Raw genomic sequence first — 8,588 nt, forward strand, 5'->3', positions numbered from 1 at the left:
ATCTGTCCAAACTCATATACTACAAAGACAGAGAAGTTGGTTTGGTGCGCATTCCAATAGCTATCAGTGATGTTCCCCCAGAAAGGTGGGGGCTCCTATTGAGCACATAGTAATGATGTAATGTCAAGTAATAAAACATTTTATCTCGGGAAACTTCTCCTGAGGCTGGGAAGAAGTGCTGTGTGACAGACGCTAGGTGACTCAAGAAGATAAGAGAGAGAGGAATGGGCATATTGGCAAAAGATATCTGTGGAGTGAAGACCTTAATGTCTGGATATGCATCTTGAGTGTCTGGTACGGTGGAAAGTGCCAGAAGTAATGCTACCTGCAGTCAGAAGACAACCGAGGTTCCCGTTCCCAGGAAGCAGCTGGGACCCTGCAAAATCTCGACTGCGTTTTGAGAAGCTCTTTCTTTCTTTGATGGTTAATTTTACTGTTATTCCCACAAATGTCTTCACTAACCTGGAAGGAATTCTTAGACCCTAATTCTTAGACCCCTAGTTTAGCTCATTTAACTGGTAATCGAATCTGTAAAGTGTTTATTGGTGGTGTTGTTTTGTTTTGTTTTGTTTCTTTTTAAACATTCCCACAGAAAAAGAAATCAAAGGTCAGGGACCATACTCATCTTCAAAGTAACTGAATTTTTCATTTTTAAAACCTTATTATTTTCCAGGGTATTTTTCCCCATCTCCAGCTGTTCCTGTATTCCTTGTACTAATGGTCTAGAGCCCCTCTTTTCTCACCTGCTTATATTTCCAGCCCTTTCCTTTCCTTCTTTTATCCACACTTCCCACTTTTCTCCTCATGTTGGTTACAAAGACCAACAGATGTGGGTGTTATAAGAACAAGCATCAGGGCAGCAGCTCTCTGCTCCCAGACCCGGTGAGAGAGAGACCCAACCGCCTGGTCAGGTGGGCACTCCTGAGGCTGCAGAGCGGAAGAGACCACCAACACTGCTCACCCCTGCCCACATCCCTGGCCCAAGAGGAAACTGTATAAGGCCTCTGGGCTCCCGTGGGGGAGGGCCCAGGAGCGGCAGGACCCCTGCCAGAGACACCGCCGGACCCTGAAGGAAACAGACCAGATAAACAGTTCTCTACACCCAAATCCCGTGGGAGGGAGAGCTAAACCTTCAGAGAGGCAGACAAGCCTGGGAAACCAGAAGAGACTGCTCCCTGCACACACATCTCGGACGCCAGAGGAAAAAGCCAAAGACCATCTGGAACCCTGGTGCACTGAAGCTCCCGGAAGGGGCGGCACAGGTCTTCCTGGTTGCTGCCGCTGCAGAGAGCCCCTGGACAGCACCCCACGAGCAAACCTGAGCCTCGGGACCACAGGTAAGACCAAATTTTCTGCTGCAAGAAAGCTGCCTGGTGAACTCAAGACACAGGCCCACAGGAACAGCTGAAGACCTGTAGAGAAGAAAAACTACACGCCCGAAAGCAGAACACTCTGTCCCCATAACTGACTGAAAGAGAGGAAAACAGGTCTACAGCACTCCTGACACACAGGCTTATAGGACAGTCTAGCCACTGTCAGAAATAGCAGAACAAAGTAACACTAGAGATAATCTGATGGCGAGAGGCAAGCGCAGGAACCCAAGCAACAGAAACCAAGACTACATGGCATCATCGGAGCCCAATTCTCCCACCAAAACAAACATGGAATATCCAAACACACCAGAAAAGCAAGATCTAGTTTCAAAATCATATTTGATCATGATGCTGGAGGACTTCAGGAAAGACCTGAACACACTTAGGGAAGCACAGGAAAACATTAATAAACAAGTAAAAGCCTACAGAGAGGAATCGCAAAAATCCCTGAAAGAATTCCAGGAAAACACAATCAAACAGTTGAAGGAATTAAAAATGGAAATAGAAGCAATCAAGAAAGAACACATGGAAACAACCCTGGATATAGAAAACCAAAAGAAGAGACAAGGAGCTGTAGATACAAGCTTCACCAACAGAATACAAGAGATGGAAGAGAGAATCTCAGGAGCAGAAGATTCCATAGAAATCATTGACTCAACTGTCAAAGATAATGTAAAGCGGAAAAAGCTACTGGTCCAAAACATACAGGAAATCCAGGACTCAATGAGAAGATCAAACCTAAGGATAAGAGGTATAGAAGAGAGTGAAGACTCCCAGCTCAAAGGACCAGTAAATATCTTCAACAAAATCATAGAAGAAAACTTCCCTAACCTAAAAAAAGAGATACCCATAGACATACAGGAAGCCTACAGAACTCCAAATAGATTGGACCAGAAAAGAAACACCTCCCGTCACATAATTGTCAAAACACCCAACGCACAAAATAAAGAAAGAATATTAAAAGCAGTAAGGGAAAAAGGTCAAGTAACATATAAAGGGAGACCTATCAGAATCACACCAGACTTCTCGCCAGAAACTATGAAGGCCAGAAGATCCTGGACTGATGTTATACAGACCCTAAGAGAACACAAATGCCAGCCCAGATTACTGTATCCAGCAAAACTCTCAATTAACATTGATGGAGAAACCAAGATATTCCATGACAAAACCAAATTTACACAATATCTTTCTACAAATCCAGCACTACAAAGGATAATAAATGGTAAAGCCCAACATAAGGAGGCAAGCTATACCCTAGAAGAAGCAAGAAACTAATCGTCTTGGCAACAAAACAAAGAGAATGAAAGCACACAAACATAACCTCACATCAAATATGAATATAACGGGAAGCAATAATCACTATTCCTTAATATCTCTCAATATCAATGGCCTCAACTCCCCAATAAAAAGACATAGATTAACAAACTGGATACGCAACGAGGACCCTGCATTCTGCTGCCTACAGGAAACACACCTCAGAGACAAAGACAGACACTACCTCAGAGTGAAAGGCTGGAAAACAACTTTCCAAGCAAATGGTCAGAAGAAGCAAGATGGAGTAGCCATTCTAATATCAAATAAAATCAATTTCCAACTAAAAGTCATCAAAAAAGATAAGGAAGGACACTTCATATTCATCAAAGGAAAAATCCACCAAGATGAACTCTCAATCCTAAATATATATGCCCCAAATACAAGGGCACCTACATACGTAAAAGAAACCTTACTAAAGCTCAAAACACACATTGCACCTCACACAATAATAGTGGGAGATTTCAACACCCCACTCTCATCAATGGACAGATCATGGAAACAGAAATTAAACAGTGATGTCGACAGACTAAGAGAAGTCATGAGCCAAATCGACTTAACGGATATTTATAGAACATTCTATCCTAAAGCAAAAGGATATACCTTCTTCTCAGCTCCTCATGGTACTTTCTCCAAAATTGACCATATAATTGGTCAAAAAACGGGCCTCAACAGGTACAGAAAGATAGAAATAATCCCATGCGTGCTATCGGACCACCACGGCCTAAAACTGGTCTTCAATAACAATAAGGGAAGAATGCCCACATATACGTGGAAATTGAACAATGCTCTACTCAATGATAACCTGGTCAAGGAAGAAATAAAGAAAGAAATTAAAAACTTTTTAGAATTTAATGAAAATGAAGATACAACATACTCAAACTTATGGGACACAATGAAAGCTGTGCTAAGAGGAAAACTCATAGCGCTGAGTGCCTGCAGAAAGAAACAGGAAAGAGCATATGTCAGCAGCTTGACAGCACACCTAAAAGCTCTAGAACAAAAAGAAGCAAATACACCCAGGAGGAGTAGAAGGCAGGAAATAATCAAACTCAGAGCTGAAATCAACCAAGTAGAAACAAAAAGGACCATAGAAAGAATCAACAGAACCAAAAGTTGGTTCTTTGAGAAAATCAACAAGATAGATAAACCCTTAGCCAGACTAACGAGAGGACACAGAGAGTGTGTCCAAATTAACAAAATCAGAAATGAAAAGGGAGACATAACTACAGATTCGGAGGAAATTCAAAAAATCATCAGATCTTACTATAAAAACCTATATTCAACAAAATTTGAAAATCTTCAGGAAATGGACAATTTCCTAGACAGATACCAGGTATCGAAGTTAAATCAGGAACAGATAAACCAGTTAAACAACCCCATAACTCCTAAGGAAATAGAAGCAGTCATTAAAGGTCTCCCAACCAAAAAGAGCCCAGGTCCAGACGGATTTAGTGCAGAATTCTATCAAACCTTCATAGAAGACCTCATACCAATATTATCCAAACTATTCCACAAAATTGAAACAGATGGAGCCCTACCGAATTCCTTCTACGAAGCCACAATTACTCTTATACCTAAACCACACAAAGACACAACAAAGAAAGAGAACTTCAGACCAATTTCCCTTATGAATATCGACGCAAAAATACTCAATAAAATTCTGGCAAACCGAATTCAAGAGCACATCAAAACAATCATCCACCATGATCAAGTAGGCTTCATCACAGGCATGCAGGGATGGTTTAATATACGGAAAACCATCAACGTGATCCATTATATAAACAAACTGAAAGAACAGAACCACATGATCATTTCATTAGATGCTGAGAAAGCATTTGACAAAATTCAACACCCCTTCATGATAAAAGTCCTGGAAAGAATAGGAATTCAAGGCCCATACCTAAACATAGTAAAAGCCATATACAGCAAACCAGTTGCTAACATTAAACTAAATGGAGAGAAACTTGAAGCAATCCCACTAAAATCAGGGACTAGACAAGGCTGCCCACTCTCTCCCTACTTATTCAATATAGTTCTTGAAGTTCTAGCCAGAGCAATCAGACAACAAAAGGAGATCAAAGGAATACAGATCGGAAAAGAAGAGGTCAAAATATCACTATTTGCAGATGACATGATAGTATATTTAAGTGATCCCAAAAGTTCCACCAGAGAACTACTAAAGCTGATAAACAACTTCAGCAAAGTGGCTGGGTATAAAATTAACTCAAATAAATCAGTTGCCTTCCTCTATACAAAAGAGAAACAAGCCGAGAAAGAAATTAGGGAAACGACACCCTTCATAATAGACCCAAATAATATAAAGTACCTCGGTGTGACTTTAACCAAGCAAGTAAAAGATCTGTACAATAAGAATTTCAAGACACTGAGGAAAGAAATTGAAGAAGACCTCAGAAGATGGAAAGATCTCCCATGCTCATGGATTGGCAGGATTAATATGGTAAAAATGGCCATTTTACCAAAAGCAATCTACAGATTCAATGCAATCCCCATCAAAATACCAATCCAATTCTTCAAAGAGTTAGACAGAACAATTTGCAAATTCATCTGGAATAACAAAAAACCCAGGATAGCTAAAGCTATCCTCAACAATAAAAGGACTTCAGGGGGAATCACTATCCCTGAACTCAAGCAGTATTACAGAGCAATAGTGATAAAAACTGCATGGTATTGGTACAGAGACAGACAGATAGACCAATGGAATAGAATTGAAGACCCAGAAATGAACCCACACACCTATGGTCACTTGATTTTTGACAAAGGAGCCAAAACCATCCAATGGAAAAAAGATAGCATTTTCAGCAAATGGTGCTGGTTCAACTGGAGGGCAACATGTAGAAGAATGCAGATCGATCCATGCTTATCACCCTGTACAAAGCTTAAGTCCAAGTGGATCAAGGACCTCCACATCAAACCAGACACACTCAAACTAATAGAAGAAAAACTAGGGAAGCATCTGGAACACATGGGCACTGGAAAAAATTTCCTGAACAAAACACCAATGGCTTATGCTCTAAGATCAAGAATCGACAAATGGGATCTCATAAAACTGCAAAGCTTCTGTAAGGCAAAGGACACTGTGGTTAGGACAAAACGGCAACCAACAGATTGGGAAAAGATCTTTACCAATCCTACAACAGATAGAGGCCTTATTTCCAAAATATACAAAGAACTCAAGAAGTTAGACCGCAGGGAAACAAATAACCCTATTAAAAAATGGGGTTCAGAGCTAAACAAAGAATTCACAGCTGAGGAATGCCGAATGGCTGAGAAACACCTAAAGAAATGTTCAACATCTTTAGTCATAAGGGAAATGCAAATCAAAACAACCCTGAGATTTCACCTCACACCAGTGAGAATGGCTAAGATCAAAAACTCAGGTGACAGCAGATGCTGGCGAGGATGTGGAGAAAGAGGAACACTCCTCCATTGTTGGTGGGATTGCAGACTGGTAAAACCATTCTGGAAATCAGTCTGGAGGTTCCTCAGAAAATTGGACATTGAACTGCCTGAGGATCCAGCTATACCTCTCTTGGGCATATACCCAAAAGATGCCTCAACATATAAAAGAGACACGTGCTCCACTATGTTCATCGCAGCCTTATTTATAATAGCCAGAAAATGGAAAGAACCCAGATGCCCTTCAACAGAGGAATGGATACAGAAAATGTGGTACATCTACACAATGGAATATTACTCAGCTATCAAAAACAACGAGTTTATGAAATTCGTAGGCAAATGGTTGGAACTGGAAAATATCATCCTGAGTGAGCTAACCCAATCACAGAAAGACATACATGGTATGCACTCATTGATAAGTGGCTATTAGCCCAAATGCTTGAATTACCCTAGATCCCTAGAACAAACGAAACTCAAGACGGATGATCAAAATGTGAATGCTTCACTCCTTCTTTAAATGAGGAAAAAGAATACCCTTGGCAGGGAAGGGAGAGGCAAAGATTAAAACAGAGACTGAAGGAACACCCATTCAGAGCCTGCCCCACATGTGGCCCATACATATACAGCCACCCAATTAGACAAGATGGATGAAGCAAAGAAGTGCAGACCGACAGGAGCCGGATGTATATCGCTCCTGAGAGACACAGCCAGAATACAGCAAATATAGAGGCGAATGCCAGCAGCAAACCACTGAACTGAGAATAGGTCCCCTATTGAAGGAATCCGAGAAAGAACTGGAAGAGCTTGAAGGGGCTCGAGACCCCTTATGAACAACAATGCCAAGCAACCAGAGCTTCCAGGGACTAAGCCACTACCTAAAGACTATACATGGACTGACCCTGGACTCTGACCCCATAGGTAGCAATGAATATCCTAGTAAGAGCACCAGTGGAAGGGGAAGCCCTGGGTCCTGCTAAGACTGAACCCCCAGTGAACTAGTCTATGGGGGGAGGGCGGCAATGGGGGGAGGGTTGGGAGGGGAACACCCATAAGGAAGGGGAGGGGGGAGGGGGATGTTTGCCCGGAAACAGGGAAAGGGAATAACACTCGAAATGTATATAAGAAATACTCAAGTTAATAATAATAAAAAAAAAAAAAAAAAAAGAACAAGCATCAGCACTGGAAGGGAAGTCCTCTCCTGCACATGGCTTGACTAGCTAAGCCTTCGCTCACTTCAAGTCCCCTTACAGCTAGGGCCTCTGGTAAGATTGGCTACAGCACTTTCCATTGATGCCTTCGCTGTGGATTCAGGTTTGTCTGTTTTATGTCAATCCAGTTCAGGGCTCTGTGAAGATACAGTGGGGAAAACTATTTATCGACCCTGCGTCAAGATAACATTCCAACCTATCGAAAACCTCAAAGAGTTAATCCAGCTGAGTTGTGCCAAGCCAAGGGACCACCCCTCAGGAAGATAAGTTCACCTTAAGCCACAGCAAGTAGATAGGAGAAATAATTATTCCTTTAATGATGTACTGTTCCTTCCCAGAATTTCTGCCCCTTGGTGTTTATAGAACCATAGCATGTGGCCACCTGATCTTCAGAGCTACCACAAACATAATTTTTCTTTTTCTTTTCCATGCACCCCTTCTAAGCAATCTTCCTCTAATGATCTGGTCTTACTCTAAAGCTCCCTCCCTGCGGTGTGGCTGCCCATCCAGCATCTTGATGATGGTGGGGGCCTTTTAAACAGCATGCTTTCTCTTTTCTTCTTTTCTATTTCCCTCTTGTTTGACATGTGGCTATTTACCACTTATCTGTGTTGTTGGTCTTTGAAATTCTTATCTGTTTTTAAATTCTTTTATTAAAAAGACTGAGAAACCCCACAGTAGGCTCTTGATTTTCCAGTAATATTCCTTCCCTTCCTTTTAGAGACCACTTATAAGTAAATGTCTCATTTATAGGCCTAAATTTCTATTATAGAAAGGTAATTTCCAGGCCTTCTCTTGTTTGTACATTTATGCTCAACAGCCAGATTGTGTGTGTGTGTGTGTGTGTGTGTGTGTGTGTGTGTGTGTGTGTGTATTCTTATGCCAAAGAGAAATACTGAAATACTTAGGGTAGTATATTCTAATCACATTTTACAATGGCCTGCCCTCAACCACATCATTAGGAAAAACAGACACTGGATTTAATAACTAAATAGAAAAATAGAGCTTACCCCCACATGTGGCCCGTATATATATATATACAGCCACCAAAACTAGATAAGATTGATGAAGCTAAGAAGTGCATGCTGACAGGAACCGGATATAGATGTCTTCTGAGAAACACAGCCAGAGCATGTCAAATACAGAGGCGAATGCTAGCAGCAAACTACTGAACTGAGAACGGGACCCTTGTTGGAGGAATAAGAGAAAGGATTGAAAGAGCTGAAGGGGCTTGCAACTCCATAAGAACAACAATGCCAACCAACCAGAGCTACCA

The sequence above is a fragment of the Rattus norvegicus genome, chromosome 2 (genome assembly GCF_021556685.1).
Source record: "Rattus norvegicus strain SHRSP/BbbUtx chromosome 2, alternate assembly SHRSP_T2T, whole genome shotgun sequence".
In the NCBI taxonomy this organism is placed as follows: Eukaryota; Metazoa; Chordata; class Mammalia; order Rodentia; family Muridae; genus Rattus; species Rattus norvegicus.